The sequence below is a fragment of the Vombatus ursinus genome, unplaced genomic scaffold (genome assembly GCF_900497805.2).
Source record: "Vombatus ursinus unplaced genomic scaffold, bare-nosed wombat genome assembly UNPS02014779.1, whole genome shotgun sequence".
Lineage (NCBI taxonomy): Eukaryota > Metazoa > Chordata > Mammalia > Diprotodontia > Vombatidae > Vombatus > Vombatus ursinus.
The window spans coordinates 27,684,820-27,708,841 of record NW_020954557.1 but is presented as its reverse complement, the minus strand read 5'-3'; the positions used below and the strand labels follow the sequence as shown (position 1 = coordinate 27,708,841).

The 24,022-nt window shown below is 35.9% G+C and overlaps 1 pseudogene; it reads left to right on the top strand.

Moving 5' to 3' along the window:
* LOC114045844 overlaps positions 1–23,570 on the top strand; it is a 63,663-nt pseudogene extending 40,093 nt beyond the window's left edge.
* Positions 23,571–24,022: the final 452 nt, after the last annotated feature.

The window sequence follows — 24,022 nt, the reverse complement described above, 5'->3', positions numbered from 1 at the left end:
TATTCTTTTGATAGGAAAATAATCTGTACATGAATTATATATATATATACACACACATGTTCACACATGCAGGCATATAGACACACATACATACACATATGTGTATACTGTGTAGTGTTAATATAAACATGCATGTATACATACATGCATGTATACATACATGCACACATGTTTGTGTGCGATTTGGGGTCAATAACAACTGGGGAAATAAGGAAAGATCTCTTATATGATGGTTCTCAAGAAGAGACTTACAGGGTAATAGCATAAGACTGAACAGTCAATTATTTTCTTTCTCAACACCCAAACAAAATAAGTATAATTATATACTGAAAATAATTGGGAAATGACTGGTAGATTTGTTTTTTGAAAGGTTTTTGAACAGACATTAAGGTTAAGGAGGAAGTTTGCCATTAAGTTTCCTGGTATCTTCAATCAGGACAGCAGGAGCAGAACAAATTAGCATGTTAGGGCTCAGTAACCTGATGTTCTACATCTTTTATAATTGTTGAAATAGAAAGGGAACAAGACAATTAATATTTAATTCTTAAGTTTCAATGGAAAATTATAAAACTGTTAATCTATTGTAAAATAAAATCCATCTCCAAATTAGCTCTGGCTTCACACATTCTGCTTTCTCATTACCAGCCATTATGATTGGCATTGTTATGCAGTTAAAGGCTCAAAGGGGGAAAAAATCACATCAGTTTCTTGATTACAAAGAAACATTCTATGAACAGCTTGGTATGACGTAGACTAATTATCCCAGTAGAATATGACTTGATATAGTGGAGAAAGATTTTATGATTAGATTGCTCTACTCCAGATCATTTCTAACATGGGTAACTAAGTCCCTCCAAGTTGAGTAATTTGAGGTTCAACTTAAATTTCTGGTAAAGGGTTCTTCTCTAGACTATATATTCACTAATGTCAAATGTCAGGAGGGAAGCATTTACATTATAAAAGGGACCTGAACTGACTGTCAGAAGACCCATGTTTTTGTCTTAGCTTTCCAAGTCACTGGTTGTTTGGCTCTTGGAAAGTTATTTAATCCTTCTATATCTTCACTTACTGATCTACAAGCTGACAAGATGTTTTCTAAGGTCCTTCCTAGAAAGAGATATAACCAGTGTAGTATGACAAGGGTTTGCTCCAGAATGTCAGTATGAGAGGGTGAGTTCTTTCTCTTCATGGTTGTCTGAAGATTACTGTACCTGGGGCACTACCTTATTGTACTGCACCATGCCAGCATGATATTACTACCTTACTTGCCTCAGAACCATTTCTCCCAGGGTTCTAGACAATTTTTCCTTTTTGCCACCCCCCCCAACACACATCCCAACCTCTGCAGGGACATTAAAATGAGTCATTAGGGGGATGGTCTTTCTCTTCTATTGCTATGGCTGTATACAAAGCCCAATTAAATAGCCTGGTAAAAATAAGATAGCCAAGACATTTTGACTGGTTGATACAGCAGATCCTTTTGTAACAAGATTTAGTGCATGTGAGACAACCTAAAAAGGAATTACAAAAGTGGGAAATGCCATGTAGTTACAGGAGAAACAGAGCATGTGTGAACATTTTTTTTTCCTTTGGCCTAATGTGGTTGGGAGTGGTCATTTTCAATTAGCAGCATAGCCAGAACTCTGTGTATCTAAAATTACCTAATTAAAATTGTTCTCTTTTCTAAATTCATATCTAGGGGGGAAAGACTCATTCACTCACAGTAAATCATACCATATTTAAAAGGGGAGGGGTTGAGGGCCACTCTCCCTTTAGGCCATATGGTTCCTCAGATGGCCTTGGAGTTTTTATTTTGTCTTCTTTAATCTGTCCCTTTTTAGTCCTAAGATGCAGGAAATGGAATCTCCACCCACAATCTGAGCCATTGGAGCCCCCAGCCAGATGTAGCAGCCATCCTGGTAATAAAGCCTTGAGGGGCAATGATCTAGGATACTGACTTAGTGAGCCTTTGGATTTGATCTTGGTGGAAATGCTATGTAAGGCATGAACCTAGTCCTCCTCCTCTCTCCAGAGATCAAGGTAGTATAAAAGGCAATTAGGTCCCCATGATATTGGGAGCTATATATCTGGAGTAAATAGTCCCTTATATAAATTAATCTGATGGCAAGTGGTTAAATGGAACTGGAGTGCTAGTCATTAAGCCTCTAAAATTGGGAAGAACACAAAAAGTGGAAATTCTAGCCAATGGAAGAATACAGACAATTCCTTCCCCTCAATCACTCCCCTCAGATCCTGGAGAACACTGAGCAGGGGGTGAAATCTAACTTGGCCTCAAAGAGTGAGAAGAGAAAAACCCAGGTTACCCTTTCACAAATATTCTTTTTAATCTTGCCTATAACACATATTGCATTTGTGTCTTTTGGCAAGGTACTTTAGTCCTGGGCTTTAATTTATTCAACTTAAAAAGAGAAGGTTGGACTAAATAAACTCTGAGGGTCTTTCTAGCTCTAGGTTTCCTACGGGTTTCCACTGATTAAAATGAATTTGTACCTATATCATTAATTCTCTTAAAACTTTTAAGGACATTAAAAAAGGCATGTGAAAAATAAAAAAAAAATCATGATTAGGAAATAGGCAGAAGTAAGCAAAATAGTTCAAAATTTTTGTTGTTCAACAAAACTAGAAATTTGTGAAAGCAATAGGTATTAGCACTCATAGCAAGAACAATTACAGTAGCATAAATATAAATAGAATGTTATTCATTGTAGAGTGTGGAATTAAACACAACAAAATTATTTGATGTGCTCATAAAACAGAACTTCTCATGTACCAATTAGATCTTTGACCTCAATAATAGTAGTTTCTATAGAAAAAAGTTAGCTATATTATATTATACTTCCAATACTATATTATACTTCTAGTGAATTCCCATGTTTAACTACATGGCATTTCCCACTTTTGTAATTCCTTTTTAGGTTGTCTCACATGCACTAAACCTTGTTACAAAAGGACCTCCTGTATCAACCAGTCAAAATGTCTTGGCTATCTTATTTTTACCAGGCTATTTAATTGGGCTTTGTATACAGCCATAGCAATAGAAGAGAAAGACCATCCCCCAATGTTAATTGTCCCTGCAGAGGTTGGGATGTGTGTTGGGGGGAGGGGGTGGCAAAAAGGAAAACTTGTCTAGAACCCTGGGAGAAATGGTTCTGAGGCAAGTGAGGTAGTAATATCATGCTGGCATGGTGCAGTACAATAGGGCAGTGCCCCAGGTACAATATCAATATAATTTCCAGGATGCTAGAATATCTTGTCAAAGAAAGAAGATACCACAAAGAAAGAAATGATAATTTATTCTAAGTGAAAAGACTATACATTATTTTCTCTATTGTTGTTATTTTGATTTATACTATAGAGGGAATTTTCTCCCAAGAACTCTAAGTAAAAACTTGGAGCTCAGAATCCATTTTGTATGTTTGACTTTACCTATTGTTGAAGTGGTTTGTTGTTTGTTTGCATTGAGATTTTCCACCAACGGAAAAAGTGTAGACTACTGGTCTCATTGTTTTTGTTTGTTTGTTTTGGAAATGTAGTAAGTCAAGTCAAGTCAAATCAAGAAGCACTTATTAAGCACCTACTATGTGCCATGCATTATACTATGTGATGGAGAGAAATAGAAAGGAAATAAAAACAGTCTCTGCCCTCAAGGAGCTAACAATTCTAGAAGAAATTATTTTACTGAATTAGAAAAATATAATGAAATTCATTTGGAAAAGCAAAAAGTTATGAATATTAAAGGAAATAATGAAAAAAGTGTAAGGGAAGGTGATTTAGTAGTACCAGACTTAAACTGTATTATAAGGCAGTAATTATCAAAACTATCTGGCACTGGCTGAGAAAAATAAAGTTAGATCAGTGCAAAAGAGTAGACATACAATTTATAATAGTCAATAAACATGATAATCTTTTATTTGGCAAGTATCAAGGCTTAAGATTTTAGAATAAGGATTCATTATTTGGTAAAAATTGTTGGGAAGACCGCAAAACAGTATGGGAGAAGCTGGACATGGACCAATATCTCATACAATTTACCAGGATAAGGTCAAAATAGTTACATGACCTAGATATAGAGAGATTTTACAAGAAAATTAGAATATGGAAAATATTACCTATCAGACTCATGGACAAGTGAACAATTTATGAGTAAACAAGAGGCAGAGATCAAAGTTAGGTGTCAAATGGATAATTTTGGCACTGCACTAGGGTTCTTCTTTTCATCTTTCTTGAAAACTATTACTTCTTGCCAATTTATTTACAGAAAATTAAAGACTGTTGAGCTAATCATTTTTTAGGGGTGAACTGGTTAAAAAATAAGTTACCCATTTGGACACAAGTGAAGTCTTGCTGGGATTTTGAAGTAGTGATGGCCATTTTTATTGTTGTCAGTTCAGAGCTCCAGGCTGACTCTGCATTCAGAAAGATAACCTTGTATTTCAGTCTTTAAGATTCTGTTGTAGCTTACTAGTGCTTGTATTCTATCGTACTTGCAAAGTTTTCTTCAAATTAAAAAAAAAAGTAATGTACTTAATACATTTTATCTTTTAACTTCAAAAGAATGGATAATTTTAATTTTGTTATATTGAAAAGTTTTTGTACAAATAAAACAAATATAGCCAAGATTAGAAGGAAAATAAGAAAATTGGGGGGGGGGAATTATAGACTGATTTTCAGATAAAGTCTCATATCATAAAGAACTTTGTCAAATCTCTAGGAATATAAGTCAATCCTCAATTGAAAAATGGTCAAAGGATATGAAGAGGCAGTTTTCCAATGAAGAAATAAAAACAATTTAGTCATATAGAATGCTATAAATCCTTATTGATTAGAGAAATGCAGATTAAAATAATCTCGAGATGTCATTTTATACCTACTAGACTGGCTAAAATGATATAAGGGGAAAGTGACAAATGTTGGAGGTGATGTTTAAAAATTGGGACACTAACTTAATATTGGTGAAATTGTGAAATGATCCAATCATTTTGGAAAACAGTCTGGAATTATGCCAAAAGTATTATTCAACTACTTATACTCTATGACTAAGCAATATCACTATGTGGTCTATTTCAAAAGATAATTAGGGAAAAAGGAAAAGAATTTATATATTCTTAAATGTTTATAGCAGCTCTCTTTATGGTGGCAAAGAACTAGATATTTCAGGGATGACCATCAATTGGGAAATGGCTTAACAAGTTATGATTTATGATTGTGATGGAATACTACTGTGCTATAAGAAGTGATGTGCTCAGTGATTTTACAAAAAAAAAAAAACATGGAAAGACTTGCAGAATCAAGAAAACATTGTATACAGTAACAGCAATATGGTTTTAAGAACAAATTTGAGTAAATAAGTTATGTTGCCTATTTTGCTCCAAACCTTCAGAGTAAATCAAAGTGTTTTTCAAGTTGTTTGGCAGAGAGAATTCATTTAGAAGTTAATAATAGAATTGGAATAATTAAACACATAGAAAATGGGCTGCAGAGTAGACAGAACCAAAAAGTGAAGGAAAACAACTTTTACCTAAGATTAACATCTTGCACAACTGAATTCAATCTTGTAGAAAGATGTTTTCAACAGAATTGATGACTTCTAATCACTCTTCCTGAGAGAAACAGAGTTGATTACCACTTCAAAAACAGAAATTCAGTTGAATTTTGAAAAGTAAACTAGCCCAGATATCATGAAAAGTCCAGGCAATGATTTATTGTTCCCATGATGCAAGGAAGGCATAAAGTTATTAGCCTCATCCTCATTTATTTCTCAGAATCTTTGTCTTCATGAAAAATTCAGTTCAGATGCTACTCTGATATAAATCTTTCCCAATCCACCCAATTCTTGATTTTTCTTTCTTTTCTAATTATGTTGTATTTACCATATTTTATATCAATCAATCAACACACATTTATTAAGATCTTACTATTTGTTCTAAGACTAGGAAAACGGAAGAAAAAACATTCACCTTGCCATCAAGAAGCTCATTTTATAATGAGGAGAAGCCAAAGTGTAAATAAATATGTACAGACAAAATATATGGAAGGTAATCAAAGTAGTAAGGCAGTAGTATTAGGAGTTTGGATAGAGTAGAGATTGTAAAAAGCCTCCTGCAGAATGTGAGCTCAGTTTTGAAATAAGTTATGGAAATCAAGAGCCACAGTCAGGATCAAATAAGATTTAGAGGTGTCCATGTTAAAGGAGGTGAGGGCTTGGAATATATTCTGGAAGGCAAAGGAATTAGGATTACAACCAAGAGTCACCTACCCAGCAAAACTGCATATAATCCTTCAAAGTAAAAGTAGACATTTAATAAAATAAAGGACTTTTAAGCATTTCTGATAAAAAAGGTGTAACAGAAAATTTGACATTCAAACAGAAGAGAAAATAGATGCACAAAAAGGTAATCATGAAAGAGTAATTATAAAAGACTCAATAAAATTAATTGTTTACATTTCTATATAGGAGGACGATTCATTATCCTCCTAAGACCTTTATCATTATTACAGCAGTTAGAAGGAGTCTACATAGATAGAGGGATAGATATGAATCCATTATGCTTTGACGATCTCCACAAAAAAAATGAAGGAGTGAGAATGCGGGATGCATTGGCAGAAGGGGAAAGGGAGTGGTTGAATGGGGAATATTTTGTCACACAATAGAGGCACACAAAGAAAAGCTTTCAGAGTCAAGGCAAAATGAGAGGGGCAGTGCTTGAACCTCTCTCATTGGAATTCAAAGAAGGAAGAATATATGTTTGTATGTGTATCCATATATGTACTGTGTATATACACACAGTCAGTTCAATAAAAAAATCTTTCTTATTCAATAGGGAAGTAGTTGGGAAAGGGGATAAGTTAAATGGTGGAGGTGAGAAAAAAGAGGTCAGATTAAGGGAAACAATGGTCAGAAGCAATATGGCCTTTTGAGGAGGAACAAGTAAAAAGAGAGAGAGAGAAGGATAAATAGGAGAAAATAGATGGAGGAAAATACAATTAGTAATCATAATGTGAATGTGATTCAGATAAACTCACCCCCTCAAAAAAAAACAAAACAAAACCAGAAGTACTTAGAAGAATGGATTTGAAACCAGAATCCAACAACATGTCATCTACAAGAGGCAAACTTGAAACTGAATGATACACATAGAGTTAAAGTAAAGAGTTATAGTAGAATTTATTATGCTTTAATTGAAGTAAAAAAGGGGGGGGAAGGGTAGTAACATAGTTCCAAACAAAGCAAAAGCAAAAATAAACTTAATTAAATAAAATAATGAGGGAAATCACATTTTGATTTAAAACAAGGTACATAAAGTGTGAAGTAATATTTTTTCAAATGTGCAAGTTTTTTTTTCTGATAGAGATTTTTTTTTAAATATAAAGATAACTAAGTCAAATTTTAAAAAAGAAGAGTCATTCCCCCATTGATAATTGGCCAAAGGATATAATCAACCAGTTTTCAGCAGAAAAAATCAAAATTATCTATAGTCACATGAAAAAAATTCCCTAAATCATTGTTGATTAGAGAAATGCAATCTAAAACAACACTGAAGCACCACCTTACACGTATCAGAAATGACAATTGCTGGGTCAGATTCTTATAATCTAGCCACTGCTCAGATTTTCACAATCTAATCAATAATCCACAGATGCTCAGATTCCTTAAGAGTATAGCTAATATGGCAAATCTTCAATAAACCTTGTTTTTGGCTGAAAGAAGGCTTCAGATGAATTCTTTTGGGCAGGACTCACATGTCATGATTTTGGGATTCCAGAACTGCTAACCTCTAGGCCTCATCATATGATTCCCTGCCCTGGGAAAAACTGCATAATATCAAGCTTTTCACCAGCTGTGACTGGAAGACTATAGACCATTCACCTATAGTTGGTAGCAAACAGTGAGTACCAGCCAATGTCCCCACATTGTTCCCTGGATGTAGCCTGTGCTCGGTTCCAGTCAACCTCCTCTTTGGGACCCCCTTGAGGCAGGGACAGCTCTATGCCCCTTGCCAGCAGGAAGCAGTTTCAGAAGCCAAGACCTTCACCCCTTACTCCAAAAGAATTTGAGTCCCATTTGTTTGAGGGGGGGATGATGAGGATGGGATCTAGACTCCAGAAAGGAAAAATCCTTGACTTTCCCACATGGCCAAATCTCTGGCATTTGCCTGAGGCTAGAATCCCATCAACTGACCTTTCATTTTGGCTACACTCAATCTCCCCTCCACTGTCTTACCTCCCTACAGCCCCTAGCTGCTTCCCACACTTAATCCTAGCTAAGCTCTATTGTCCTGGTCCCAGGAGTTTTGTTCACCTCAGCTTACTGGCCAATATGCACAAAAAGCCAGTGACAAAGACCTAGGCTCCCAACACAGGAAACTTGGGTCAGTGACCTCTGCTCCCCAGCAGGAGAGCTCAGTTTCTTTAAAGGCCAGGATACAAGCAAACACCATGAGCAAAAAGAAATGTACCATAGATTCATATTATGAGAACAGTGAAGATCAAGGCAGAAATTCTGAAGAGGACAACATTGTCAACAAACCCACATCTAGAACCTCAAAAGGGAATATGAACTTGTCTGAAGTCCAAAAACCCTTCTTAGAAGAGCTGAAGAAGGATTTTAAAAGTCAAATGAGAGAGGCAGAAGAGTCCTTCAAAAATACAATTGGCCAACTGGAAAAAAAGTACACTGAAGAAAACAAATCCCTAAAAAATACAATTGGCCAAATGGGGAAGGAGGTTCAAAATCTAATAGAAGAAAACAATCTGTTAAAAATTAGAATCAGACAAATGGAAGCTAATTACTATGAGAAAGCAAGAATCAATCAAACAGAAACAAAAAAGTGAAAAAAAATAGATGAAAACATAAAATATCTCATTGGTAAAACAACTGACCTGGAAAATCAATCCAGGAGAGACAATTTAAAAATTATTGGTCTACCAACAAAGCCCAACAGCAAGAGATAGCAAGAGAAATTCCATTTAAACTTACCATAGACATTACAAAATATTTAGTAGTCGACTTCCTGAAACAAACCCTGGAACTATATGAACACAATTACAAAACACTTTTCACACAAATAAAATCAGATCTAAATAACTGGAAAAACATCAGTTGCTCATGGGTAGGCTGAGCTAATATAATAAAAGTGACAATTCTACCTAAGCTAATTTACTTATTCAGTGTCATAGCAATTAAACTACCAAAAAATTATCTTATAGGGTTAGAAAAAATAATAACAAGATTCATTTGGAAGAACAAAAGATCCAGAGTATCAAAGGAACTAATGAAAAGAAATGCAAGGGAAGTTGGCTTAGCCATTCCAGATCTAAAATTGTATGGTAAAGCAGCAATAATCAAAACTGCTTGGTACTGGCTAAGAAACAGAGTGGTGAATCAGTGGAATAGTTTCAGTATGTAAGATACAGTAGTCAATGACTATAGTAATCTATTATTTCATAAACCCAAAGACCCCAGCTTCTGGGATAAGAATAACTCTTTTACAAAAACTGCTGGGAAAACTGGAAAAGAGTATGGCAGAAACTAGACATTGATCAAAATCTCACACCATATACCAAAATAAAGTCAAAATGAGTCCATGATTTAGATATAAAGACTGATACTGTAAGCAAACTGGGAGAGCAAGGAATAGTTTACCTATCAGATTTATGGAGAACAGAAGAATTCGTGACCAAACAGGAGATAGAGAACATTACAAAAAGCAAAATGGATAACTTTGATTACATTAAATTGAAAAGTTGTTGCACAAACAAAGCCAATGCAACCAAGATTAGAAGGAAAGTAGAAAATTGGGAAAGAATTTTTACAACTAGTCTCTCTGAAAAGGACCTCATTTCTAAAATATATAGCGAATTAAGTCAAATTTATAGGAATCTAAGTCATTCCCCAATTGAGAAATGGTAAAAGGACGTGAACAGGCAGTCCTCAGATGAAGAAATCAAAGTCATCTATAATCATATGAAAAAATGCTCTAAGTCACTATTGATTAGAGAAATGCAAATCAAAACAACTCTGAGGTACCACATCACACGTATCAGATTGGCCAAAATGACAAAACAGGAAAATGATAAATGTTGGAAAACATGTGGGAAAATTGGAACACTAATGCGTTGGTGGTGGAATTGTGAAGTGATCTAACCATTTTGGAGAGCTATTTGGTACTGTGCCCAAAGAGCTATAAAAATGTGCATACCTTTTGACCAGCAATAACACTTCTAGGGCTATATCCCAGAGAGATCATATAAATGGGAAAAGGACCCACATGTACAAAAACATTTATAGCAGCTCTTTTTGTGGTGGCAAAGAATTGGAAATTGAGAGGATATCCATCAATTGGGGAATGGTTGAACAAGTTGTGGTATATGAATGTAATGGAATATTATTGTGCTATAAGAAATGATGAACAGGCTGACTTCAGAAAAACCTGGAAAGTCTTGTATGGTCTGATGCTGAATGAAGTGAGCAGAACCAAGAGAACATTGTACACAATGACAGCCACATTGTGTGATGACTAATATTGATAAATTTAATCCTTCCCAGCAATACAAGGATCTAAGACATCTCCAAAGGTCTCATGATGGAAAATGCTATCCACAGATTATGGAGTTTGAATGCAGATTGAAGCATACTATTTGTTATTGTTTTTCTTCTGCTGTGTTTTGTTTCCTCTCTCTGGTGGTTCCTCCTATTGGTTTTAATTCTTACCTACAACATCACTAATGTGAAAATATGTTTAATACGAATGTATATGTATAGCTTATATCAGATTGCATGCTGTCTAGGGGATGGAGATGGGGAGGGAGGGGGAGAAAAATTTAAAACTCAGAAGCTTATGTGATTGTTGATAATTAAAAATGAATTAATAAAAAAAGGTTGTTCAGATACCCACAGTGCTGCCAAATTCCACTCCTGCTTCCAGTGAGAAGACAACCCTATGCCCTGGGCCACCTGTGTGCAAAATTGTGACTATAGCTCCCCATGTATTTGAACCTGCTGCTTTGTCAATTTACTATTACCACAGTACTGTGAGATAGGTAAAATGGTAAAATGGTATGGGTGATGCCTTTGATTTATGCATCAATTGGATTTAAGTGAGGAAGAGTTGCATGAAGTTGTCAGCCTCACTTTCTCCCCCAGAGTTTCACAGTCCAGTGGCAGGACACAGTCAAGATGACTGGTGATGGCTCAAGATGCAATGGATGACCTTGATGGCTAACCAGGCTCTAAGTGCTCCACAGCACCTGCTTCAGCTGCTTTTATGGCCATTGGAACAAACTGTTCTCATCTGACCATTCTACCGGGAGGGGTGGGGGAAGTCTTCACACGCTGGGAATAAACACTCCTCTAACTCACCAATGGATTTGAGACCCCTTGGTTACCCTCAACCTGGTTTAGCCCATCTGCTGAAATGGGAAATGGTTTACCAGGGAGTGGCCTCTGTGCATGCTACAGCTTCTTGGAACCACAGGTGAGAATCAGGTGGTACAGGTGGATACCAAAGGTGGGAAGCAGCCCTGAAAAGGGCTCAGCAGCCATCACACCAGAGGTACTAGTCTTCTCTGAACTCACCTATCCCCCTCAAAAAGGAAAAAATCTTGCACAAACATTACTCTCTACTAAGATGACTGATTGTAATGAAATTGTACTCCTTAAAACAAAACAGGAGATGTTTCTGACTTTGGCCTCACAAATTAATACATTCATATCTTTATTTCACAAGCTTTTTTTTTTAACCTTTGTCCAATTACTCCCAAAGCATACTGAAAGAATGAGCTACTTCAGGGACTTAATCTTATGCATGATATGTAACTATTAACATGTAGACAAGAAGAACAAATATTAATTTACTTAGTCATTTGAGATATGGAATGGCTACACATTCAAATATTGAAAAAAAAAAGTAAGACCTTAAATAATTGCATTGTGCTCATATTTTCTACTGACCACCTGTCCTCATTATAGAAATTTGGTATAAAAGGAAAAGGCAATGACATGATGATAACAGCATCAAAACTGGTCTTGCAGATCTAAGCCTAAAGTCACAGAATGACTTAACATATTTATTCCAGGATAAATCATCCTTAACTCTGTTTGATTTCAGGTAAGTGTCACATTTGGCAACCAATCATTTAGTAACAATTCCACCTCACAGCCAAACTCAGGATCAGTTAGGTGGAAAACATGCCTATTCAAAAGGAAGTTACACAATGGGGAAACCATGTCAAGGTAATCCTATTTTCAGCCATGCCAACAAGGTTGTCTATTCTATCATTTCCCTAGATACAGACATTCATCTGTCATAGTTCAGTACCCTACTCCCTCTGAGTAGGTTGTTATATTTCTCTTGAATGATGGATTACTGACTTAATGATCTATCAGAATAATACCAGAATGCAGTCTAATGCAATTTTACCTCAAACAGCAAGTTTCACTAATCATAACTTAAGGCTGAATAGAGTTATTATTACTCTCATAGCGTTGTGATAACCAATAAAAGCTTACCAGGACACATACACACACACACACACACACACACACACACACACACATGCACACACACACACACACAAGATTTTACTTAATATTCTTTACTTGTTTTTATTTTCTTCTTTTTCTCAAGTTTAAAGTCATCCTAATGTAAGGATCAATAATTAGAAATTTTATGTTATAAATGAACTTGTAAATTCTCAATAACCCAATTAATCATTTAAGAATTCCATAATCCTAGCAAAAGCCTTTCCTAGTGGTGATAAGATGCATGGCCTTTTCTAAACAGAATCATTCAAGAAACCTGGCAAGTTTACAAATAATGGAATTCTGAAAGGTCTTTTCTTGTACCTTTTCCTATGCAGTAATTGCAAAATTTTATGCAATTTTCCCAGTCTCTATCAAGTCTCATCACTCAGTAATGGACCTAACTGGCAATTTTTTTCCCAACCTATTGCAGTTCTCATTGGTAATTTAAGAAGGGCTTGGATTCACACCTCCTGTCCACTTAAATTAGTTTCTTTTTTTTGTGGGGAGGAAGCAAGACAGTTCTTAAAATTCAAATGGAACATAATCTGTTACAAAAATGGTTATAATATATAATTTATATATTAAAACAATATAATATATTTACAGCAAAATTTCTAATTAAATGACACACACAATATAAAGTTATTTTAAATTAATTAATACTTAACTCTAGTTTGTAACATTCCCCAAGATTCTAATTAGATTTTCCAGTCAAACTCATTTATCTTTGGTTGTTACCTGATTCACACAAACCCTTTATCCTTTTCGTGGGCCATGAAAGAATTAATAATATGCAGGCAGTTTCTAAGGGCCAGACGTTTTAAATTGTAAGATTTCAGCCCATGTTTTATTATTCATTTTGAAATTTCACTGACACTCCACCTTTGCCTCTTTATAATCAGTGAAATGACCTTCTTCTCCAACTGTAAAACAATAGATTTATCACTTGGGGGTGAGGTGGGAAATGTTCTTAGTTCTAAAGAATGTTAACCTAAAACTTGCTAGAATATTTTAGCATTTATAAAAATATTCAAACCACAATCTGGGGATTTACAGTAGAGAATTTATACTTTAGTTTCAAACTCAGTTTCTAATTAATTTATGATGTAAGAATATTACAATGTCTGAGGGAAAAGATATCCTTACTTCTTACCTGTTTTTCCCTTCATACTCTCTGAACTGGACATAGTTCAGGAATATAAAGAAAAAAGGACTAATCTTTTTGAAAGCTTAGTGAACTTCTCAGAATGGCTCATATTTTTTTTCTTAGTGAAAGGTTAGTTAATAAGACACCAAGAGACAGATTTGCTAGTGATGATTTTTTTTTCCTTCTAAGCTACATGCATACAATTTCAGACACACAAATTCTGAGACACACACAAACATAGCCACAGAAAAGCACACAAACAGACCAACAGCTATGAAAAAGTGACCCCAATATTCCTTTACTACTGAGTTTTTCAGTCACCATCATTTCAAAAAACTACTTCTCCTTGCCTGAAAATAAGCTAAACTCACAAGCATGTGGCTATTCTCAGTTTAGTCCTTGCTAAATGTCTCCAGAGGCTATTCTCTCCCTCTCTCTGTCTCTGTCTCTGTCTCTCTCTCTCTCTCTCTCTCTCTCTCTTTCTTTCTTTCTCTCAAACACACACACACACACATACACACACATAAATACACACAGTTCAAAAAATCATTAACTTTCAGAACTGCACTTGTCATGTTTCCAGCATATTCTGATCCAACACTTCCTTTACCAATTATATGAACAAAATCTTCACTTCACTGAGTTTTTTTTCTTTTCCTGTCTCTCTGATGTCCATTCATGGAGAACCTCTATTTTCTTAGTGTTAATTGGTAGGACAAAAGTAGCACAAGCAGCAGAAAAATTAACCATATTTCATTGAATCTCAGCCTCAAAGGCTACACTGAGTGCAGTGGCATCTCCAAATAAAGTCGTGTACCAATTTTCATTCCCTTTTTAGTCTTAGCTTGTAGCCTTTTCAAGTTAAATAATTTACTATCAGTGCAGTAGTTGATCTTGAGGCCATTTCCACTCTCATTGAAGGAATTTGATGACATTCCTGGAAAAAAAAATCATTGTGTAAAACATGAAGCTAAAGAAAAAATGAGAACAAGGACACAGTCCTATTTCAATCTCTTATTGAATAGGAAAGTGTGAATTAACATAAAGAAAAGAGAACTTTTCTACCAGCCAGCACTATACCATCAATACGTACAATCATTGGTTAATGCAAATTAAATAATTTTGAATGCCGTGGATAAGTTCACTGTCCTTGGCAAGATACATTCCAGGGGATGTACACACTGATGACGAGGTTGATGCAAAAATTGGCAGAGATAGATAAGTGTTTGGGAGGCTCCAAAAGAAAGTGTGGAAGAAAATTAGATTGCCTATGAAACTGAAGGTCTACAGAGCCATTGTGCTGACCTCATTGTTGTATGCCTATGAAATCTGGACAGTATACTAGCACCATGCCAGGAAACTGAATTGCTTCCATTTGAATTGTGGTAGGAAGTATCTGAAGATTACCTGGTAAGATAAGGTACTAGATACTAGTCTTTTCTCAAGATGAACTGCTAAGCATTGAAGCTCTACTGTATAGAGCAAAGTTCCAATGGGCTAGCCATGTTATTTGAGTGCCAAAAGTACATTTGCTTGAAAGACTATTTTTATAGACAACTCATACAAGGCAAGTGCTCACATGGAGGTCAGAAGAAGCAATACAAGTACTCTCTCAAGATCTCTCTGAAGAACTTTGGACCAACTGTGGGACATGGAAGATAACTAGTGAAGGACTGTCTAGCATGGCACACCCACATCAAAGAAGGTGCCGTGTTCTATGAGCGAAGCAGAATTGCAGTAGCTCAAAGAAACATATGCAAATTTAGTGACATCTCCCCTGCAAATGTTCATATGGACTATTTTATGTAATCTGTGGTCGATCTTTCTGAGACATATTGTTCTGATCACAGCCACAATCATACATACTGTACCTTGACCTTAATGTATTGATATCATTTTAGTCATACTCTAGAATGAAAGACAACAACCAATAAACCATCTATCCACCCTCTGACTTGGCTGTCATCAGAAAGTGGAGGGAGACGGAGAGGGAGAGGGAGAGGGAGAGGGAAAGAGAATGGTTATAAAGACAGAAATGACAGAATTTGTCAGGTAAGAATGAGGAGTTAAGAATTACACCAAGGTTGTAAGTGTTGATGATTGAGAGGACAGTGGAATCCTAGACAGTGTTAGGAAAGTTGGGAAGACGGTAAGGTTTGGAAGTGAAGTTGATGAACATGTTGAATTTGAGATGCTTACAGAACCTCCAGTTTAAGATAATTCCCATTCACATGACATGCAACCTTCTCTGCCCTATCCCCCGTAGATATTAAGCTCCTGGAAGCCAGAGATTATTTTATTTTTGTTTTTATAACCTCAATCCCTAATATAGAGCCTTATATTTAATAAATGATTTTCAAACTGTTGAACTGAATTCAATATAGACATTATTTCCACTCAAAACCTGAATGACTCATTAGGGATTTTTAAAAAGATAATTTTTGCTAATTATTATCATCTCAGTTTTCAAAACTAATGGACTTTTCTCAATCCTCCTCTTAACCTCTCTTCAGCCTTTAACACTGCCAATCAACTACATTTTTTTTTGGTATTCAATTCTTTCTTGGTTTTTTGTGACACTGTTTTGTTTTTTCCTAATTCTCCAATCTGTGTAAAACTCCCTTCCCTGTCTCTTTTTCTGGATCTTCATTCATGTAATATTTGCTATCTATGGATTTTTGACAAGGCTCTTTACAGGGTCCTTGTCTTTCTCCCTCTACACTATTTCACTTGGTGATCACAAAAACTCTCATATTTTTGAGTATTATATTTATGCAAATGATAGTCAATTGTATTTTTCTAGCCCTAACTTTTCTCCTGACCTTTAGTCTCACATATCAAATTTTCTATTATATATCTTTAACTGGTTGTTCCATGGACTTTAGAAACTCAACATGTCAAAAATTGAATGATTATTCCCCACCAATTGACCCAAACCCACCCCTTTTCCAACTTTTCTATTAATGACAAGGATAACACCATGCTCGTAGTAGCCCAGATTAGCAAACTAAGTGTTATCTTCAAGTTTTGACTCTCACCCACCTATCCAATCTTTATTCAAATTCTGTTGCTTTTGTCTTCATAATATGTCTTATATACTCTCCCTGCTCTCCTCTGACATTGACACCACCCTTGAGCAGGCCCTAATTACCTCATGCCTAGTCTTCTAATTGGCCTACCTGCCTCAAGCATCTACAACAAGTCAAACCAAGTCAACAAGCATTTATTAAGAACTAGGTATTTGCCATGCAGTGTGCCAAGCACTAGAAATACAAATAGAAGCAGATTTATTGTCCTCAAGGGGCTTACATTCTAATGAGGAGAAACAATACATAAAAGAAAACAAAATAGGGGAAGGTGTGTACCCAATGCTGGACAATGGGACAGAAAGTCCAGACTCAGGAGTAAAGACTCAAGAGGAATGAAGATATTTCTCACCTGGGCATCCTCCTTACAATGGACATTATGGGAGGAAACAATCAATAAAAGAGAAAGGTGACAGGGACCACGGTTGTGTGTGGTTGTTATTGTTGATCGTTCATTTTCAGAGAGGCACTCAAAAGAAGAAGACAGTGTGAATAGAGTTTAGCAAGTGGTCAAAGTGGAAAAAAAGAGAAAAGAGTGTCTAGTGCAGGGGAGATGGTCTGGAAGAGAGCTGAAGAGTTAAAGGATTGGAGGTTAATGAGGATAAAGAGTAAGATTTTGTAAAGTAAGGTAGAAGGAGAGGTGAAAAACTAATAAATTATAGTCAGAGAGGGGATTTCAGAATTCTTGAGTGTGGATGTGGCACATTTGTGGATGATGACAAAATCAAGTTTAATACCCGGATCACAATTTTTCTCTCCTCCTCAACTTCCGTGTCAAAATTAGGTGACTTTATCACAGACATTGACTCTCCTTCAATCACCCTAATCACTCGTTTCCTTAGCCTAGTCATTTCATATGACCTAACTCCTCCACCCCACCTCAGTCAAAAAGATAGTCATAAGATTGATCCTGTCATCATCCAAGAATGTACCACATCCATGTTCAAGAATTCTGAAATCCCCCTGAGTATAATTTATTGGTTTTTCACCTTTTCCTCTGACTTCCCTTATAAAACCCTACTCTTTATCCTCACTGTGACCTCCAGTCCCTTAACTCCTCAGCTCTCTTCCAGACTATCTCCCCTGTACTAGCCAGTCTTTTCTCTTTTTTTGTGTTTCCACTTTGACCACTTGGTGAACTCTATTTACACTGTCTTGTACTTTTGAGTCCCCCACCCTGCCCCATTACATTGCCAATTGCTCCCTGAGAAGCTTCAGCCTTGGATGACCCCTACCATCTGCCACCTTCACAATGTGGTTGAAAGCAAGTGAAGAAAAGTACGCATTCATTCAGTTTAGGTCCACTACAAATTTATGCTATAAAAATCCAAATGGGTTATCACAGTTACTAGGCAATCCTTCTACACTTACCTTACCAACTCAGTATACCCTCTCTCCAACTATCTACAGCAGCTCTTACAGACCTTTCTATCTATTCTATGCTTTCCTCCTCTCTCACACTCTCAAATGAGAATATTGTCTCATTTTAAAATTTTTTAAAAAAGAGGCTATTTGCCAAGAACTACCTCTTCTTCCCTTTCTATATTTCATATCACTCATTTGCCTTCTGTCACTATCTTCTTCATCTTTGTCTCACATGATGTCATTCCTTTACTCATTGTTAAGACTGACCTCTCTAACTGTGCAAATGATCTTGTCCTATCCTATCACCTCCAACAGATTGTCCCCTTTGTCATCCCTGCTCTATTATTTAATTTCAATCACTCCCAGTTTACTGACAGCTTATAATCTAAAAATATGACTGTCCATGTCTCCCCTATGCACAAAAACTTATTCTTCCATTCCTGCTAACTATCATCCTATGTCTTTTCTGATCTTTGTGGCTGAATTCCTTGAAGAAATATTGATTGTTCATGGATAGGCCAAGTCAATGTAATAAAAATGACAATGCTTCTTAAATTAATATACTTATTAAGTGTCATACCAATCAAACTAGTAAATAATTATCTTAATGAGCTGAGAAAAATAATAATGGAAGATGAATAAGTCAAGAATATCAAATGAATCAATTTTTTAAAAAAAGTAAAGGAAGGTAGACTCACAGTACTGGATCTCAAACTAGACTACAAAGTGGTAATCAACAAGACAATATGGTACTGAATGATAAATAGAGTTGTTGATGAAAGGAATAAAATAAGTACATGATATACAGAACTAAATGACTACAGTAGTCAAGTGTTTGATAAATTCAAAGTGTCCAAGCTACTAGGTCACAAACTTACTATTAAACACAAACTACTGGGAAAACTGGAAAGCAATTTAGCAGAAGCTAGGCATAGACCAACATCTAATATCAAATGCTATAAGATGAAAATGAGTACAGAATTTGAAAAGAAATGGTGATATCACAAGCAAATTAGGGGAGCAAGAAAAAATTATCTGTCATATCTATGGATAAGAGAAGAGTTTATGAACTAACAGAGAGAGAGGATCATGGGATAATTTTGATTATGTGAAATTAAAAAGACTTTGTATCAAGAAAACCAATGGAACCAAAAGTAGAAGGAAAGCATGGAACTAGGAAAAAATTTCAGGCAGTTTCTCTGATAAATGTCTCATTTCTCAACTATATCCTTAACTGTGCCAAATGTATAAAAATAAGAGATATATCCCAATTTATAAATGGTAAAAGGATATGAACAGTTTTCAGGAGAAAAATTTTTTAAAAATCAAAAATTATTTTAAAAATGTTCTAAATCAGTAATAATTAGAGAAATGCAAGTTAAACAACTCTAATATACTACATCAAACCTACCAGATTGACTAACCTGACAAAAAAAGAAAATAAAAAATGTTGGAGGGGATGTGAAAAATAGGTGGATTAATGCATTGTTGGTGGAGTTCTGAGGGGGAGAACAATTGTGGAGAATTGAGTAATTGTGGAGAACAATTTGGAACTCTGTCCGAAGGACTATAAAATTGTATATACCTTTTGACTCAGCAATGTCACTACTAGATCTGTTGCCTAAAGTGATCAAATGAAATGGAAAAATACACCTTTGTACAAAAATATTTGTAGCAGCTTTTTCTTTCGATGGCAAAGAATTGTGAATTGAGGAGGTGCCAATCAATTAGGGAATCACTTGACAAGTTGTGGTATATGCCTATGATGGAATACTATTGTGCTGTAAGAAATGATGTGGGGGGATAGTTAAAAAAAACCTAGAATAGGCAAAGAAGAAACAAAGCTATCACTCTTTGCAGATGACAGTATGATATACTTAGAGAATTCTAGCGAATCAAGTAAAAAAACTACTTGAAATAATAAACAACATTAGCAAAGTTGCAGGATATAAAATAAACCCACATAAATCATAGCATTTGTATATATTACTAACAAAACCCAACAGCAAGAGATAGACAGAAATTCCATTTAAAGTTACTGTAGGCATTATAAAATATTTAGGAGTCTATCTGCCAAAATAAATCCAGGAACTATATGAACACAATTACAAGACACTTTTCATACGGATAAAATCAGATCTAAATTGGGAAAACATCAGTTGCTCTTGGATAGACCAAGCTAATATAATAAAAATGACAATTCTACCTAAATTAATTTACTTTTTCAGTGTCATACCAATTAAACTACCAAAACTTATTTCATAGAGCTAGAAAAATAAGAAGATTTCTTTGGAATAAGAAAATGTCCAGAATATCAAGGGGATTAATGAAAAGAAAAGCTAGGGAAGGTGGTCTAGTCATATCAGATCTTAAATTGTATTATAAAGCAGCAATCATCAAAACTACTTGATACTGGCTAAGAAATAAAATGATGGATCAGTGGAATAGGTTAGGTACACAAAACACAATAGTCAATGACTATAGTAATCTGCTGTTTGATAAACCCAAAGACCCAAGTTTCTAGGAAAAGAACTCACTCTCTGACAAAAACTACTAGGCATAGACCAACATTTTACACCATATGCCAAAATAAAGTCAAAATGGGTACATGATTTAGATATGAAGGCTGACACTTTAAGGAAACTGGGAGAGCAAGCAGTAGTTTAACTGTCAGATTTATGGAGAATGGAAGAATTTATGAACAAACAAAAGACAGAGAACATTATGAAATGCAAAATGGATAGTTTCAATTACATTAAATTGAGATTTTTCACAAACAAAGCCAATGCAAGATTAGGAGGGAAGCAGAAAACTGGGAAAGAATTTTAACAACCAGTGTCTCTGAAAAGGCCTCATTTCTAAAATACATAGAGAACTAAGTCAACTTATTTTTACTAAGTCAAATATTTTTTTGCCACAAAATATATTTTATTGATATATATTCTATAACAACTCAAAAACAGAAAGAATATAAAAATTGGGACCAAAATCTATACATAAAAGAGCTAGTAGATTGTATGGAGAAAAATGCTACAAATGAGCTAGGAATGGTCTTTTGAGAAAATGTTACCAGGAACTTCTTATTTTGCTGCTCCAGAAGCAGATTATTTTTTTCTTTTTTTTCTTTTCTTCTTCTAATTTTCAACAAGTGTTTTTAAAACTTTGGGTTACAAATTTTCTCCTTTCCTCCCTCCCCACCCGTTGTCATTGAAAAGGCAAGCATCTCGATACAGGTTATAGATGTATACTCATGCAAAAAACTTCCATAGTAGTCCTGTTGCGAAAAACTAAGTATATTTCCCTTCATCCTATCCTACACCCTATTTATTCTGTTCTCTCTTTTGACCCTGTCCCTCCTCAGAAGTGTTTGCTTTTGGTTATGCCCTCCCCCAATCTGCCCTCCCCTCTATCAATCCCCTGCTATCTTGTCCCCTTCCCCCCTTATTTTCCTGTAAGGTAAGATAGATTTCCATACCCCATTGTGTATGTTATTCCCTCCTTAAGCCAAATCCTATGAGAATAAGGTTCATTCATTCCCTCTCACCTTCCCCCATTTCCCCTCTGTAAAAGCCTTTTCTTGTCTGTTTCATGCAAGATATTTTACCTCATTCTACTTCTTCCTTTCTCCTTCTCCCAATATAATCCTCTCTCACCCCTTAATTTTATTTCCCAGATATCACCCCTTCATCTTCAACTCACCCTATGCCCTCTATCTATCTATACATACATACATACATATAATTTTTCCCCTCCCACTACCCTAATACTGACAAGGACTCATGAGTTACAAATATCATCTTTCCCTGAAGGAATGTAAACAGTTCAATCTTAATAAATCTCTTATGGTTCCTCTTTCCTGTTTACCTCTTCCATGTTTCACTTGAGTCTTATATTTGAAGGTCAAATTTTCTATTCAGCTCTGGTGTTTTCATCAAGAATGCCTGAAAGTCCCCTATTTCATTGAATGACCATTTTTTACCCTGAAGGATTATGCTCAGTTTTGCTGGGTAGGTGATTCTTGGTTGTAATCCTATCTCCTTTGCCCTCCAGAATATCATACTCCATGCCCTCTGGATCCTTAATGTAGAAGCTGCTAAATCTTGTGTTATCTTTATTGTGTTTCCACAATATTTGAATTGTTTCCTTCTGGCTGCTTGCAATATCTTCTCCTTGACCTGGGACTTCTGGAATTTGGCAACAACATTCCTAGGAGTTTTCCTTTGGGGATCTCTTTCAGGAGGTGATCAGTGAATTCTTTTCATTTCTATTTTGCCCTCTGGTTCTAAAATATCAGGGTAGTTTTCCTTGATAATTCCTTGAAATATGATATCTAGGCTCTTTTTTTGATCATGGCTTTCAGATAGTCCAATAATTTTTAAGTTCTCTCTCCCGGATCTATTTTCTACATCAATTATATTTCCAGTGAGATATTTCACATTCTCTTCTATTTTTTCAATCCTTTGTATTAGTGTTACAGTGCCTTGATTTCTCAAATTGTCACTAGTTTTCAATTTATCCATTCTATTTTTAAGGAAGCATTTTCTTCAGTAATCTTTTGGACCTCCTTTTTCAAATTGCCAATTCTGCTTTTTAAGGCATTCTTCTTCTCATTGGCTTTTTGGACCTCTTTTGTCATTTGGGTTAGGCTATTTTTTAAGGTGCTATTTTCTTCTGTATTTTTTGGGTCTCCTTTAGCATCACTCTCAATTTTTCCTCTACTTCTCTTACTTGCTTCTCAAAATCCTTTTTGAGCTCTTTCATGGCCTGGGACCAATTCATGTTTTTCTTGGAGGCTTTGGATGTAGGAGCTTTGGCTTCATTGTCTTCTTCTGGTTGTATGTTTTGATTTTCTTTGCCACCAAAGTAAGATAATATAGTCTCACTCTTTTTGTGCTGCTTGCTCATGATCTCAGCCAATTACTTGAGTTATAAACTCTTTTTTAAGGTGAAAGTCTGTTTCCAATGTGGAGAATGTACTATCCCAAGCTTCAGGGGTTTTGTACAGCTGTTTTCAGAGATACTTTTGGGACCTGTAAATTTTCAGTTCTTCCAAGGTGCTATGATAAAGGCCAAGGTGTTTACTCTTTTCCTGGCCCATACTCTGGTCTATGAGCACTCTTTTCTGTCTTGGAACTGTGAGGAGGGTTTCCTCTCCACAGCCACTACAAGCTCTACCATGCCATCACTCCTCCTCACCCGAGGACCACCACCTAAAACTGTGACCCAGATCCAAGCATGGGCAAAGCAAGACAATCCTGCAGCAGCATAGAGGTCCCTGAAATCCCCCTCTGATCAGCTACTCGATTCCCCCTCAGTCTGTGGGCCAGAAGTTCAGGAAGCAGCCGCCGCCCCACGGCTGCACTCAGGGAATGGGGCTGAGACCCCATGCTTCTCTTTCAGCACCACAGAAACAGACTTTTCCCACTGACCTTCTAAGTCACCTTCAGTGTTCATGTGTTGAGAAGTCTGGAAACCGCCACAGCTGCCTGTGATTCAGTCCCCTGAGACCTGCTCCAGGTTTGCTGTGGCCTGTGCACCCATGCTGACCTGTGCTCCTCTCCCAGCCCAGAGCAATATACCTTTCTGATCAACCATCCAGACTGTCTTTGGCTGGAAATTTGTTTCACTCTGTCTTTTTGTGGGTACTGCTGCTTTAGAATTTGTTTAGAGCCATTGTTTATAAGTATTTGGAGGAGTTTGGGGGAGAGCTCAAGCAAGTCACTGCTTTTATTCTGCCATCTTGGCTCCACCCCCTAAGTCTAATTTTTAAGAATACAAGTCATTCCCCAATGGATAAATCGTCAAAGGATATGACCATCCAGTTTTCAGATGAAGAAATTAAACCTATCTATAGTCACATGAAAACAAAAATGCTCTAAA